At 32.9% G+C, this 17,101-nt stretch overlaps 1 long non-coding RNA gene across 3 annotated transcripts in view; it reads left to right on the top strand.

The window, feature by feature from the left end:
• LOC136024802 (uncharacterized) overlaps nt 1-14,052 on the top strand; it is an 84,698-nt gene extending 70,646 nt beyond the window's left edge. For all 3 annotated transcript variants that reach the window (XR_010616921.1, XR_010616920.1, XR_010616919.1), the window contains one exon: nt 13,649-14,052. This is a non-coding gene — a long non-coding RNA (uncharacterized LOC136024802). The remainder of the gene's footprint in view (nt 1-13,648) is intronic.
• The last annotated feature ends 3,049 nt before the right edge of the window (nt 14,053-17,101 follow it).

Here is a 17,101-nt window from a genome sequence, read left to right as displayed (position 1 = left end):
TACTGTATTTAGACAGACTTGAATAAGCTCTGACAGCCTCAGTTTCAGTAATGTTTCAACTTTGGAAAATAAAGAAAAGATTTACAAAAAGCTTAGATCTTATTTACGACTGAGACTTCCTGACAACAATGGCCTTCCTAACGCTTATCGGAAAAAGTCTAAATTTACAAGAGCTGTTTATTCCAGTCGATAAATGTTCCATCTTGAATATTTTACGAGAAAAGTAGGATTTGTCTATTATTCTCCCAAAGAGTCTCGTACACAATTGAACAAAAGGATCGATGCTTGGTGTTAAAGTTTGATTTGTGTTTGTTAAGGGAGGGAAGATCATAATGTCTTTTTAAGAACTGTATTAGACACGATTGCAAGCTTTTTATTTGGCTATGTCAGCCCAAATGATAAAGTCCTTAACATAAAATGTCCACATTGAGCATATATCATTAGTTTTTAAGTTAAACTAGTTTTAATGTTTTATAGAAGCAGAAATCAAAACTCAACCTCACTCAAAAACTTTAAAAGTGTGTTTTTATTGCTAGCAAATACCGGGTGATACTACCTCTTTGGCCAGTTATAAATATTCTTAAACTTTTCCCCAAGGCTTGGGAGGGTGTTTACACCACCTCTTAACACTATCTTTCCTTCTAGTAAAGCTGTTAATTCATCTCAGCCAGGCATGTAATAGTGCGGGTTTTTGACTCGGGCTCAAGGGAATCTTAATATTTCTTTCTATTAGCACTTTTGCCCACAATTTTATATTTTCTTATAATTTGGTGGTTTTTTTTGAGTGTGTTTTTTTTTTCAAATTTGACATTTGAATTTGGAAATTATTGCATTTCTTAGTCTTTTAACTGTAACTTAAACAATTTTATCTATACCATTGATTGCATTTAACCAGTTTTCCTCTTAAAATAAACGTTCAATGAAATATTAGCATGTACACTAATTTTGAATGCCCCCTCCCTCAAAAATAAAATCTGACCCCCAAGGCTCTCATGTTTGACAACATGCTTTAAAATAAAAAATTTATAACGCTTTTCAATGTTTGTTGCATATACATCAAGGCTTTTTGGACGAAAGTCTTCCGGGCTCTATGAGCTTCTGGTGATGAACACGATCTTCCAGCGTCTTATGGATATGATTTTAGAACCCTGTAACGCATTCGTTCGCAGTTGTTAAGATAATATTGTCATCCTTAGTAACTCTTTGGAGGACATTTTTAGTGACATCATAGTCACAAGTTGCAAAAATGCTGGTGAGTATACAGAAAGAAAGGTTGAGGATCCACCCTAGAAAGATTAAAATGGCTCAAAACGAAGATCGTTACCTGGGCCACCGCATTAGAAATTGAAAATTGCCCCATTGGAAAGCAAAGTCCAAGCCATTCAAGATTTTCCCATACCTGTGTTCAAGAAGGAAATTTGTTCTTTTATTAGGATGGCAGCACATTATCAACGTTTTATCAAGAATTTTGCTGAAATTGCTGAGCCACTCACTTAACTGGGGTTCTCTAAGTAAGTTGAAGCTGAAGGAGATACAGGTTGATGCAGTCAATAACCTGAAACGAGCACTCATCAAAGCCCCTGTTTTCGAGACGTCAGATCTTAGTAAAGATTTATTTTACAGACAAATGACTCTGACATAGGTGTCAGAGTGGTCCTTACCCAAAAGGATGGTGATGAACACCCAATTGCACTCCATAGTAGGAAATTGACCCTGGCTGAAAAATGTTACTCGACCGTGGAAAAAGAAGCTCTTGCTCTCAAATGGGGGATTGAAAGCTTCGAGAACTATCTGAAGGGAGTACTTGTTAGTTGCAATTTGTCTGTATAAGAATAAAGAAAGGATTTTGAATTGGATAGTTTATTTGAATAGGGAGAAATTAGTCGGCAACAAAAAGCAGGAGTATTGTTTAATGTACAATATCTCGAGATCAAAAGCCGAATAGTTCTTTTTAACATTCAGCTAATGCCACCTTTATTGGACTATTGTCATATTTCAATAAAACCTTTTTCACGATTGGATCAACAAATTCACTATCTCGATCTGCTTGAAGTTTTCAATAGCAATCTTCTTCAAGGATGGATTCAAGAACTTCAGCAGCTTCACCCCCTCTCTTTGGCTGCATTGAAAGGGTATAAGCATAGCGACTAAAAATACAGATTCCAAGTAAATTGTTCGTGTATGGACTAATGTAACGCCTTTGAATGTCGTCTAGAGTCGAAGGATCTACTTGTATTATATGTAATGGGAAGAATGCTTTAGTTTTGCAGTAATGACTACCATAAACTCAATGATTTTAATGATTGGTTTAACTTGGTTAACTCTGTAAATAATCTGTCGCTAGCTTCTTTTGAATTCCGGTGGCTCAAGCAAGTGTGGTGGGAGAGCTTAAACATCCTAATTCAACAATATTCTCATAAAAAATGTTTAAAAACTTGTGCCATTTTTAACGTAAACACGTAGTGAAGTGTCCACTATCCTGTTGCATACTAGCAGGTAATGGTCTGATATTAAGACGCCTTCGCTTGTGCTTTTTAATAACGGATCATTGACATCATTGACAATTGGTGTGCTAGCATTTTCTGATAATAATTTAAAATTGCCGTTTGATATTTGACTATGTTCCTTTAATCGATTTAAACTATATTTATTTATAATAAGACTTGTTGAGAAGTTTGATGATTTTGAAGATTTCTACAAATGACTGTCAAATGGAGAAAGTCTTTTATAGTTTAAAATTAAATCTGATGTCAAATTGATTAGATTGTAGGTCTTGCTGTGGATTGTAACCTAATTTTTTTTTACTATCAATTTGTACATATTCGCTATCAGTGAAATAGGCAGAGAGTCTTTTAAATTGCTCAAGATACTATTGTGACAACTACTCTGCAACACTTTCTAAAACCTTGGCCACTAATGAACCTTTTGTTTTGGTGATGTTGGTGGTGATTATGTTGAACATAATGAATTTTGACGTAGAATGCCATCAAAGACATTTACTTAAAGTATTTTTTGCGCTAGGGTTTATGATTTTCCATTCGTCAAAGAGCTGAAATTTTATCAGTTCAATAATTTATTCAAGTTTAATTTCAATTTCTAATGTTGTAATAAGTAAAAAATAAAATATTTTTAATATAATTCTTTCTCAGTAAGGTGCCAATTACGAAGTAGACATTAAACTATTACGGTTAGGGAGGGGGGGGGGCAGTGTCCAAACTCTTGCTGGTAATGAAACTATACTTGTCTTGAACAGTTTCGATCAAATATTCAGCTTTGTTTTATTCAGTTCTTTCCAATGCTGTTCAAGAAACATGTAGTTTCCAGTAAAGCACCGATGACGTAGTAGATGATAGACTTTTACAATTAGAGAAGGTAATAGCCAAACTTTTGTGTGCAGTGATTTTTGTTCGTTTTAAGCTTCATTTGCCAATTCAATTTAAATTTTACTCATTTAAAGTTTAATTTGTTCATTTATTTTAGTATCTGCTGCATTTTTGCTTCCTATGTTTTTGTTTTTTTAATTACTGTTTGTTTTGGGATTCATCCATTAACAACAATTTCTGATATTTTTTGGTTTGAGTTATCATAGTTTTTATATCTGCTGATTTTATGTTTAATATGGCCATTACTTTTCTTTAAAAATTTTGTATTTTTTTCCAAGACCACACTGCCTTTTCTACGACAAAACAAATTGAAGTTCCGGATAGGGAAAGGTCCTTTCATTAGATAGTAAAAAAAAATATATGCAAAGGTTTTAGTTATTTCGATGACACAGTCGGTCATTATCATCAGTAGAGTTACTAACGTATCAAAATTAAGACAGATTATATTTGTTCTACACAAAATAATAACTTCAGGGTCAAAGCAAGTTACCGGTCCATTGACATAAAAAGTTCACAAACTGTTCTTGAATTTTGTAATACTGCGATGAATGCTACTACTACTACTAACAAACTCACTACAGCACGTAGGTGCTTGAGGCCAACACAGCTAAGCAAACTCCTCCTAAATCCCAAATCCATTCAAAGCCTCCCTCTTTACATCCTCTGCAAATATGTATATAAATAGATCTAAATATATTTAAATAGTATATATATATATATATATATATATATATATATATATATATATATATATATATATATATATATATATATATATATATATATATATATATATATATATGTATATATATATATATATATATATATATATATATATATATATATATATATGAATATATATATATATATATATATATATATATATATATATATATATATATATATATATATATATATGATATATATATATATATATATATATATATATATATATATATATATATATATATATATATATATATATATATATATATATATATATATATATATATATATATATATATATATATTCATATATATATATATATATATATATATATATATATATATATATATATATATATATATATATATATATATATATATATATATATATATATATATATATATATATATATATATATATATATATATATATATATATATATATATATATATATATATATATATATATATATATATATATATATATATATATATATTCATATTTAATGATAAACTCCGTAATCGCAATATCTCATATCTGAACTCATAACTCAAAAACTCCGTAAAGCTTAGAGATATAATTGTTACGGGACCAAATAGGAACACGGAGAAAATATTTACAAAATTTGAAAAAGACAGACTGAATTTGTTCTGAAATCAGACTGAAGTCATGGAATAACTTCCATAATGGCACCAGAAAAAAGACATAGAAAGCAAAAAAACGAATTATAAAGCCAACCAAGGGTTTTCTTGTCAAATTGACCTTTAACTCTAGAGAAACTTTCATAGAACTTTCTCAACTTTTGTCTCAACATATTTATTGTTATCGACCTTGTTGCTCGAACTGAGGTCCCGAATGCAAGTCCAAGGTGCATGAGAGACGCACTGGCAAAAATTGAATCAGGGCCAACCTGAATTTTTGAATTGGGAGGGTAATAACAACCAAATACGAGGAAATCAGTTTTAGCAGAAGTGACTGACAGCCCGATGTCAGACAACCCGGCATAAAGGCGTTTCACAGCAGCCTGCAGTGATTGGAAATTGTCCGACAGCAGAAGATTGTCGTCTGCATACGAAAGGTGACTTGCGTCAATGGATGGCTCAATAAGAGATTGCGGTATTCTGCGGGTTACACAGCGAATGGCATTGTTAAATATTGGAGGACTTAACACTTGTTAAGTGTCATTAGTATGTTAAGTCATTTAATAAATCTTGCAGCAACCCGATCAAATATTTGCAGCGGATGGCTGCAGTATCCTTTTTTTGCAGCCATAAAAAAATTTGTTCCGTGGGACCCAGAAATTCGGCTGCTATAAAGATTTTTGACGCGGACACCTGAGTTTTAATACCATTGCTACAGGGAGGTACAAATGAATGGGTTTACCCCCTCCTCAAAAGTGCTAAAACAGCTTGGGAGTTTAAGATCGAATCAAATGCCTTTTGAAATATCAATTCCACTAACATATAAAAGCTTCTTCAATCTCTGATACCTCTCCAAAATAGGTAGGATAACTGCATGTGTATGTCCAACACCAAGACCCGCACGAAAACGGAACTGATGGTCTCCATGATCTCACCTAGTCAAGATTTTTTAAGAAAAGAATTTTTTCAAATAATTGTTTTAATAACCGAACAAACTGTAATTGAACGTTAATAGTCACAAGATTGAAGGTCCTTATTTTGTTTGGGACGCACGTCACAATGCTTTCGCATAGTGCAATCGGTGCGAAATGCTGCGCAATACAAACTTGGAAAAGTAGCGCTACATGCTCAACTAGTTTTGCAGTATCATAAATCATATTGTTCGGCTTTAAGTCCATCAGAACTAAGAGCTTTGCCTTTTTAAGGAGACGAACTAGCGGAAGAACTGACGATGGTGTGATAGAAACAAGATTTTGGCTATGATCTAGTTGAGAAAAATAGTGAAAGAAAATCTGCCGAAAGGTGGTGTCCTGTGGTGGGGGGCTATCAGAGGATAACAAGGAGAAATATTTTTCTAAGGAAGTAACATCGATAGGGTTAGAACGCGAACAAGAGGATGGAGTGAACTTTGATACTTTGCTCCATAGTAGGTGCGGATGATTTCGGATATCACGAGACAGAGTAGATACCTGCCTTCGCTTGAAGAGCAGTACAGCTTTCTGGTACTCTTTTTTAGTCAATTTAAGCACCCTGAAACAATAAACCAGTTCTGGGACGATCACAATCCACCCAGATCTTAGTCCAAAACTTATAACGGTTCTTTGCAATTTGCAGCTCTGGGTCATCACTCCAGCCCTTTTTCAATGTATCCTAATATTTTCAGATTGTACTGCAACTGAGGCGGCTGCTTTAATCGAACGAGTAATTTCAGTAAGATAGCAATCTAGATCAAGCCCGTTGCCTTGATCTTTATTTTGTCTTTGTTTAATTTATCTCGTATTTTGTGTTCGAATGTTGTGATTTGAGATTATTTTGTCCAAATTTCATAAAATATTAGATGTTAGTTTGTCCATGAACTAGGACAAAAAATAATATTTTGCCTCTATTAGGCGGATAAATTATGAGTATACAGTAATAACACCTGTAAACCTTGGATCTTAAAAATGATAAACAACAAGGGGGCATTTACCAAGTTATCAACACTGTGGGTGGGTCTTAACAATAATGGTAAGAGCTCATTATATTTTATTAATTTGATAATTACTATCCAATTTTTTCGAAAATATTTAAGTTAATGTAGTTTTATAAAATAAGGAACACAAGTTTCCCATGGTTCCAGTTTAGTGGCAGGATTCTCCAGAAGGAAACAATATAATTGTAAAAATTATAAAAAAAATTAATTATTTTAAAAACCCTACTTTGATCATTTCTAATCGCAGGCTAGTTTTTACCCCCCCCCCAGCTTCTCATGCTTTAATATATAGCCCAGATTATTGTTGATGAAGGAACATTGCCAAATGCTGAAAACTATGTTGTGACCAAGATGGGCTAGAATTGCACAAAGCCTCCAAACATATTTGAGTTCCCAAAGACTTCTTGCTGTCCGGTTCTAAGCCGGCTTAAGCGCTTCGTTGTAGACTTGAGAAGATATGTTGGTCCCCGTCCTGCACTGGTATCCAGGATAATTGCTTTTCTTTTGGCCAAACTAATTTTAATGACTTAAAGAACATGAAAATTTGAACTTAGATTGTTACGACGATAAAAACTGATTATCGTATCGACATTTTGACAGACAAATTCAGACGGTTTAAACTGTACTTATTAGGAATTTCAGAAACTCATATCCCAGGGGTAGGAAGCAAGAAATTAGGTTACATAGAATTTGTTTACTCTGGCAGAAAGGATGTGGTGTATAGGTAGGGAGTAGAGCTCATGATGAATAAGGAAGCTGTTAAGTCTTGTTTAGGCTGGGACGGTCTTAGTAATAGAATATTAATTGCTCATTTTATGACTAAAAAGTTCAGGTTATCAGTTATAATATGCCCCTGTTGAACCAACTGACATAGATACTATTGACTCAGATTAATATTACTTACAGTCACAGGAGCAAATAGACGGGGTACAAGGTAGAAATATGGTGTTTTTACTAAGAGATTTTATCGCCCGGGCTGGTAGGAATAGTGATAGATGGTATCATAGCGTGGGTAAGTTTGGTTTAGGAAAAGAAAACAGTAAAGGCTACAGACTATTACAATTTTGTAGGTATAACAACCTAATTGTAACCAATAAGGTGTTTGGTCATAAAACGGCCCATAAGCTGGTATGGTATTCAGGGGACGGTAAGATGGCAACCCTCATTGATTATGTTATTGTAAACCGAAGACTAGCAGGATCAATACAAGATACTAGGGTATACAGGAGTTCTTTTATTGATGTTAAAAGTTAAGACCACCATCTAGTAGTGTATAAAGTCAATTTAAAACTGAAACTTTCGGAAGGGTAACTACCTCCTAGGAAGCTATGCTGTTTGTACTCCAGGATGAAGATTTGAGAAAAAATTTCCCGGAACTGTTCATGCTAAACTTGAGAGTTTAAAATTTGGCTAGGTGGAGGATGGATGGAATAATTTTAGAAAAACAATTTGTGAAGTTGCTGATGTTGTCTTAGGAGGAAAGTTAAGACTGCAGCTAGGAATATTAGTGAAGAAGCTTTATGTTTAATAGAGAGGAGAAGGGGTTTGTACAAGAATTATCTAAGTTATGGATCATATAAATACAAAACGAATGTAAAGAAAGTGGAGAAAGCATTAAAATTGGAACGAAGGGGGTGTGGAATTGAGGCCATGGATAAAATTACCGAGGATCTGGAAGATACAGCTAGGTGACATAATAGTAAAATATTATACTGGCGTGTTAATAAATTGAGAGGGAGTAGTCAATCCGGACTAATCCCAGTTAAAGATAGGAATGGGGCTACAATTAATGATAAGGAAAGAGTTAAAGAGGGATGGGTGGAATATGTCGAGAATGTGCTAAACCAGCATACAGTTTCCGGGAAAGATATAGAGGATAATGAAAAAGTTTGTGATAAGTTGGGAGTGAAGGAAGATTTGTTTTGTGAGGAAGAATTAGTGACAGTACTAAAAAGATTAAGAAATAATAAGGCTCCAGGTGCTGATAGTGTGGTAAATGAGTTTCTGAAATAGGGTGGCTCTGAGGATAGAAATAAACTAATAAAGATTAAGAATATGATTTTCGAAAAAAATGAAGTACCTGATGATTTTAGGAAAACCGTAGTTAAACCACTGTATAAAAAAGGAGACAAGAGTGAGCGTCTTAAATTATCGAGGCATTGTTCTGGTCTCTGTAGATAGCAAATTATCTAGAAATATGATACTTTTTAGACGGAAGGATACTGTCGACAAAGTTTTAAGAGAAGAACAACGACTAGATTTTCATAACTGAAAAGTTTTTTCGTAGTCAAAAACCTTGTGTCCTCAGTTTTATAGATTATGAGCAAGCGTTCGATTCTGTTGATAAAAGAGCTTTAGCAAAGCTTTTATGCTTATATGGTATACCAGAAAAATACATTAAAGTGATTTGTTTTCTATACGAGAATAATTCTGCTGCGGATAAGGTAGGAAATAGGGTTAGGAGCTAGTTTTATACTTGTATTAAATCAGCAGTTAATTGTGTTAATAGCCGGAAAATTGTATTAAATCAGGAGGGGAAATCAGGAGTTAAGCTGGGTTATGTTCTATCTCCCATTATATGGATCATTTTGATGGACTTTGTTTTGAGGAGCACAGAAAAGCAATTGGAAAACATGGAATCGAATTGGGGGGAAAAACTCTACTGGACTTAGATTATCCTGATGATTTAAGCATTCTAGATGAAAGTGTAAGCAAAATGAATGATTTTAGAGGTTTTGCGAGTTCAGGGTGCTAGAATAGGTTTGAAAATTAATGTTTAGAAGACTAAGTCACTAAGGATCGGAATAAGCAAAGACGAAGAGGTGATGATGGGTGATGAAAAGATTGATCAGTTGGGCAGCTTCAATTACCTTGGTAGTATTATTAGTAAAGACGGTGGGAGCAGTGAAAGGCTCAGGGTGTTTTTCCACAGTTAAAAAAAGTTTGGAAGAATTGGAAAATAATTCTGCAAACCAAGATTAGAATATTGAAAGTTACAGTGATGACAGTGATGAAATATGGCTCTGAAGCATGGGTGCTTCAAAAAGCGGATGAAAATTTACTAGATCTTTTTCAGAAAAATGGCCTACGGATTGTTTTGGGTACCCGGCTGACTGACGTATTTCAAACAATAAGCTGAACGAAAAATGTGGTTCAGTCTCACTTTTTAGGGCTATAATGGCTACAATTGGTGCTGTGATGAGTTATAAGTAGTAGTAAAAGAGGTAATAAAAGTAGTAAAAGTAGTAATAGAAGTAAAACTAGTACTATTAAATTCCTTAGTTTATGCCGTTTCTAAATATGGTGGTTACTGATCTGATGGTTTAACCATTCCCCCTAATAGTCTCAGATATAGAGCAATGAATTCAGGACCAAAAACATACTCTGGGAAGGTATTGCCAAGCTTCTATGTTAACCCTCGTCTGATTTCCAAGTCTTAGAAATTTGAATGCTTGAATTCTTTTGACAAAACAACATTTTACCTTCATTTTAAGCTATTAGTTTCTTTTTCTCTAGTTTTAATTCTTCAAATGCAATTCTTGCTATTTGAGTAGAATCTTATGACATATCAATGTTCTTTTCCTACATTTAGGAAACGCATTTGCAGATTTTGGGAATCTCGTAAATTCGGACTGAAAAAATTTGTGAAGGTGGAAACAGTTTTCTTGTACGTAATTTAAGCAGAAGATCTATTTTGCAAGGGTTCACTTTTACACCACAGATTTTTTTAAAGGTCATCAAAGGCCAAGGCCCTATAGAAGGAGCAAGAGTGGAGGTAGGTGTTTCAAATACCAGGACATACTTTAGTCTGTAGACCCATCCCTGAAAGTTTTGTATCCCTACCCCAACCCCCCATTCCAAGATGCAAGAAATAGTTAATTTAGTATTTTACCCTTTGTCTATTGGTTTTTGTCGTTCAAATTGCATAAAATTTAGTTTTGTCTGAGTGCGAGGAATATAATTGTAAATTGAAATATCATTTAAAATAATGTAAAAAAAAGTACATAACAATAGAAGTAAACTTAGCAGAGAATAGGGATTAAAACGATGCTATTCTACTTGTATATCATGTTTCAGGAAACTCATGAATATATACAATTTGGGCTTTTTTTATAATTTGGGCTATCATTAGGTATGAGCTAAATTACGTGAAGTGCTTTTATAATTATATACCCAAGTTACCGTCTTAAAATTCTTTATTGTAGTTTTCAGAATTCTATTATATTTCCTTCTAGAGTGACCAACGAATAGAATAAAACTGGTCTCTGAAATAAAAGTAAAGCGCAATATTAAAACTTAAGAAAAGTATAAATTATTCCGTATATGAGGGGGTCTGTCCCCTCATTAGTCCCCGTCCCCTATCCCTGCTCTTTAAGCTAAAGTGACTGTGTCCCAATTCTATAAGAACGACTGCTCAAGGACAAGAAGCACAATTAAACTTCCACGTAAAGAGTGAATAATGAGTTTGTGAAGCTCCTCCTCACATGAAGGATAATTTCTGTTTCTTCAAATTTCAGCAGTGGTATTTGCTTTCATTTGAGAAAACTTGTTTTCTTTTGTTGAATTTCTGTTCATTTTCGAATAGTATAATGAAGGCTAAAGAGATTCCACTGAAAATTTTTCAGAGTGGGGGGAGCAGACGACAAAACAGTAGTATTAGTGGCATTGGAATACATTTAGAATGCATTTTTTTATGAATAAGTCTTTTGTAAATGCACTATGAAATAAATTTTCAAATTTAAAGGGTAACTGACTTTACGAGTAAATGAAACAAAACTCAGCAAATTTTGAATGGTGTGGATTCCTAGCAAAAGGATTAGTTTATTTAATTCGTTAATAATTTTATGTTTAAATGGGTAAGCATAACAAATGGTAATATCTCTTAAGCTGCTAAGTGTATCAAGTTGAAACTCTCCTTGAAGGTCGAGGGGTATAATGAACTACAATAAAATACACTATACGTATCTTTTAAAATTCGTGTGTCAGCTCCGTCTCAGGAATAGTTAAGGGTATTAAGATGATACTTCTCAGGATCAACTAAGGGATTTAAGCTGAAACTTTCAACAAATGTCGAGGATGACGATGAAATAGTTCAAAATTGATTTTGTGTATTAAGTTGTCCCAAAGGTGTATGTGAAAAACATTAAGAACAACAAAGGGTATTAAATAAAAACCATCAGGGATTGTTGAAGGAGGATATTCAACGGGGACCTTTCCAGTTTATAGGAATGAAATCTTACCCAAGCCAAACAATGCATACAGGGGTGTAATTTGCAATGGGGCTTCCCCACATCAAGCCCCCCCCCCACCCAGCTGAAAATTAGTGTCTTCAAAATTATTGTCAAAACTAAGATAATATTTATAATTCAAGCCTCCGCAGAAACAAATCAGTTTTCTTTAGCATAGATTTGCTTCTATATTACTACATGGCTATTTTTTTCGTTTTTCACTGTCATTGTAACTTGACTTGAGAAAATTGGCTCCAATTTCTCCCCCCCCCAGTAGTTTTACAAAATCATACCACTGCATGCTATTTTAACGAGTCAGAAAAAAGAAAGGTGAGTGGTAAGGTCTTTTTTCTTTTATACTGCTATATTTGAAATATTCTCCCAGGAGGTTTCTTTCGAGTATGACCGTTAAATAAATATCTACAATAGCTTGGTTGAACCAAAAACTAAAATAATCATAAACCTTCAAAAGGCGCATCTCGCACTATTGAAACCAAGGGTATTTTAAATGTTTTATTTAAATTTTAGTATTGAAATACAGTCCAGTCGTGGCGGAGTGGTTTTCATATAAAATATAGAAGAAAAATTTCAAATTTGGTTTTCAGGTACAGTGATTTCCAGGATTTAATATTACCGTATATTAAACTGTCAGTTTATTTTCATTAGTTTATTCCAGTCATCTCAATTCTTGTAGAGTTTAAATAAAAGAACTAGCGTAAAGAGTGAGATATTGACGAGGGGGCGAAACCACTTATATTCGTAACAACTTGTGTTCGTTTTAAATTCTAATGTTGCTCCTTATTTTCAGTCAAAAAAATCTTTTTTATATAATTTTGATCCTTTTTTAAATAATGCTAGGATCCGGTGCCGCCATCATAGAAAATTTCCTTGCCCCATTAACAATTTCTCCATGCAAAGATCCTGCCACACAACTCCCTCCACCCCACAAAGAAAAAAAATACCCCTGAAAACGTCTGTATACCTCCCAACAACCAATACTGTAAGTAAACAATTGGCAAAGTTCATAACTTACAGCCCTTCCCCCGGGGACTCTGAAGAATTAAGTCATCCTCAAAGACACAGTTTTTAAAGTTTTGACTAAACTGAACAAAATGGCTATCTCAAAATTTTGATTGGGTGTCTTTGGGAAAGAACGAGCGATGGAGGGGGCCTACTTACCCTTCAGTTTCTTTGGTCACTTAATTAGGGCGCTAGAACTTTTAATTTCCATTTTAATTGGCCCTCTCGTGATACTCTAGGACCACTGGGTCGGAACAATTCCCCCTTGAAAAAAAACATGCATCCGTGATATTTCTTCTGGTAAAAAAATTCGTAATTCCACATTTTCTGTAGATGGGAGATTGAAACCTCTAGAGTAGGGTTCTCTGATAAGCTGAATCTGATGGTGTGATTTTCATTAGATTTTTCCATTTTTAGGGGTTGTTCCTCCCTTTTTTCACAAATTTTCTCAGTCGGGTACGGAAATCCAACATTTTTGTTTCTCAACAAACTAAAAATTCAGAAATTGTCAGGAAATTCCCAATAAAGTCTTTAATATTCAATTCACTGATTTTCAGGTGTCGAAATTCCAATTTTGTTGTTGATAGATTTACAAACAATTTTTGTTGAAGCACATTGTTTTTTTTTACTGGGTATGACGAAACAAATAAGATAAACTCTTATTTTTTTCATCACAGGAAGACAGTGTGGTCTTGAAAAAAATACCAATGTTGTATGCATAGGGATGACAGACCAACTTCAGAATCAACAACATTTAATGTGCTGTTAGAAGTCAATGGACCGGTAACTGCCTCCGACCTACAATTTTGTGGAAAACTGTACCACCTTTATTCAACGCACTGAATCCAAATTGAAGAACGCATGGTGAGCTTTTTAAGTCAATGGATGGATAACTTACCTTGACCTTGAAGTAATTATTTTGTTTAGTATAAATACAATTTGCTATAATTTTGATACGTTAGTAACTCTATGTAAGTAGAGTTAATTTTGATACATTAGTAGATGATGACCGACTGTGTCATAAAGTATTTTGAGCCTTTGTATTTATCTTGTTTCACTGTCTAATAAAAGGACCTGTCCCTAGTTTGAACTCTTATTTGTTTCGCTTGAAAAATTTCTTTTTAGGAAAGTTTTTTTTTTTAATTAATAACACGAAAAAGGCCAAGAGATGCATAATTGGTGTAGTAACGATGATACTTTTTAAACTACCCTTAGTATAAAGAAAAGACAGTCGGAGGAGAGCTCATTAGAAAAACGTGTCAGCCTCGAGATACATCATGGGATTCTCCTGATGTTTGGTAATATGAATAATGACCAATACCATTCTTTATGAACATGCCAGGAGCTGCGTCCTGTTAGGGGAAATTTTTTATCGGATATAAACGTATCACTTAAAATGTAGAAGTCCTCATATAAGTATAAAAATAGGTACATTTATCGTTAATTTCTTTATTCAGACAAAAATTCCATTTAGTGCTTTTTACTTAAACATGGAAAGCGCTGATTTTATTTTCAGATGAACTATTTGTTATTTGTCTTTTGACTAATTTTATACTGAACTACTCAAATAGCTATCTATCCACAATAATCGGAAGAATAATTGATTTACAGGGTTAGAAAAATCCTCTTTATGTTTTTCGAAATTATAACTGATGCTACAGCTGTTATTATTACTGCTTTATCATTACTGCTGCAAGTAAAAGTAGTAAATAAACAGATACCTGTCTATACCCAATACTGAAGGAAGATTTAGTAAGCATGGGTGGAAAAAAACCCTTTGAAGACAATGTCAACCTGCAATATAATGCCCTTCGACATGCGATGTCAAAAAATTCGGGTTTTAGTAATACTTCTTAGATTTTTTTTCCTTAGGTGATAAGAAAAAAGCTATTGCGATGAAAAGAGATAGATCTACTTAACAGCTTATTGAGGGATAACAAAATTCTCAGAGAATACTTAAAGGGGAATAGCAACTTATCAAAAGGCAATTCATACCCGCTACTACTACTAATGCTACTACCCCTTCAACATTTACTAGTTTTACTGCTACTGTTACTATTGTTCCAACAACTATTTTTAATGCAAATCCTTTTAAGGCTAGGAGTTTTAAGAAGAAAATTTCAAGGAGTAAATGGATATTTAGGTTTTCAAAAGAACATATCGTCAATGTCATAGCAATGACTAATTGTACTAGGTTATTACTAATTACTAATACTATTACAATATAATACTATATTATTTATTATATATTATATATATATATATATATATATATATATATATATATATATATATATATATATATATATATATATATATATATACATATAAATATATATATATATATATATATATATATATATATATATATATATATATATATATATATATATATATATATATATATATATATATATATATATATATATATATATATATATATATATATTAGTAAGTTACTAATACTATTGCTGTGACTGCTGTTGCAACTATATATAAGGGTGTGGAAGGCGAAATTTTGTTTGATTCAAAAATATAAAGTATTAAGGAAAAACCCTATAAACAAATGGTTCGTCGGAATAGCGTATCGTATTATTATTCAGTTATCTTTACTGTACTTTTTCTTTTTGCTGCTGATACTAGAGTCTCCACTTTTTATAATATTTTTTTCCGCTATTTGGTAGTTCAGATTTTAAGAATGAACAAGTTACATTTTCTTGGCATAATATATTGCTGGGGAAATTTTTTTGGGGAGTGTGCGTTTCGTTAGCATTAGGAATATGGCAAAACTTATTCATGTGGGCATGACCCACCGTGAGCCTGTTCTATACTGATTATATTTATATAGTCATTTTGAATATTATTTTTCATATTTCAATCGTTTTGTTTAATTGTTTCTTTTACTTGTTTTTCCCTTGCCCACCTCAATATTTTTCTTCTTACCCACTTGTTAGTGAAGTTGATCGGTATGAATGAGGCGGCAATCAATTGATGCAGCCGAATGTATAGAGTTGAAGGTTTTGGGCCTCCAGTCTTGCAGAAAATATCGATTTTTCAATCAGCTTTTCTTGTAAATTCTTATTTCCCTATATAATTTTTCTATTTATGAATTTGTTAGTTCTTGCCCTTCCCTACCAACAGACTCGTATTTCCCTACCAACAGACTCGTACCTAATTCAAATACTTTTCTGTTTACGCATTAGAGCTTTTATAAAAAAGTCTTATCAAATAGTCTTATTATTATATGTGAATATGTTCTAGTTTTTAATCATTTTTTATTCAACTTTTCATTTTCGTTTTTTTGCAGCGTAGTTGCATATAAAGTTATAACTTCTTTAATCCTTAGGCTGTATAGTGTTCTTTTATTTTGGCTTTTGCTTACTTCATGAAACCAGTAAAGGTGGCTAATATTTCTTTTCTTTAGGCTTTTCAAATCAACAAAAGCTTCATCCAATCTTAAAGAGTTTTGAGGATTAAAAAAAAAATCCCCAAGGAAACATTTCGTAAGGAGCTTACGGGAAAAGTCTTGACTAAATTCTTAATGAAAAACTGACAAACTTCTTCCTAATCCCTTGAGTGAGTCCAGGACTTGCAAAACACAAGTTTAAAGAAGAAAGAGGATTGTTTTTTCTTATTGATTTTGTTTCTAGGATTCATTTCTGGTTAGAAATGTTTGTAATATAATTTAAAAAGCAACAAATATAAACCTTCGATGCTTAGAATAAAAAAAAGCTGTGCTTTGTCAGGTAGCGCATCTAATTATGAAGTATCTTTAGAAATAAAAAACCCTAATAACTAAAGCGTAAATATTGTATTGCTCAGTTTCTTCTTGAATATTGAAAAAACAAAAAACAAGTTCTTTTAAATGAAAGTAAGGAGCGACATTAAAACTTAAAACGAACAAAAATTACTCCGTATATGAAAGGGGCTTTTCCTCCTCAACGCCCCAATTTTTACGCTAAAGTTTGACTCTTTCTCTTAACTCTACATTTTAAAACAGTAAAAAACTTTAGCGTAAAGAGCGAAATTACTAAAAAATACTTTAGCGTAAAGAGCGAGGAATTAGGAGGAGGTGAGCCCCTCATTTGGGTAATATCTGTTCGTTTTAAGTTTTAATGCTATTTCTTAAT

This window comes from Artemia franciscana, chromosome 3 (assembly GCF_032884065.1).
Source record: "Artemia franciscana chromosome 3, ASM3288406v1, whole genome shotgun sequence".
NCBI lineage: Eukaryota > Metazoa > Arthropoda > Branchiopoda > Anostraca > Artemiidae > Artemia > Artemia franciscana.
Note: the sequence above shows the minus strand (reverse complement) of the source record. Positions and strands in the feature narration are given on the sequence as shown.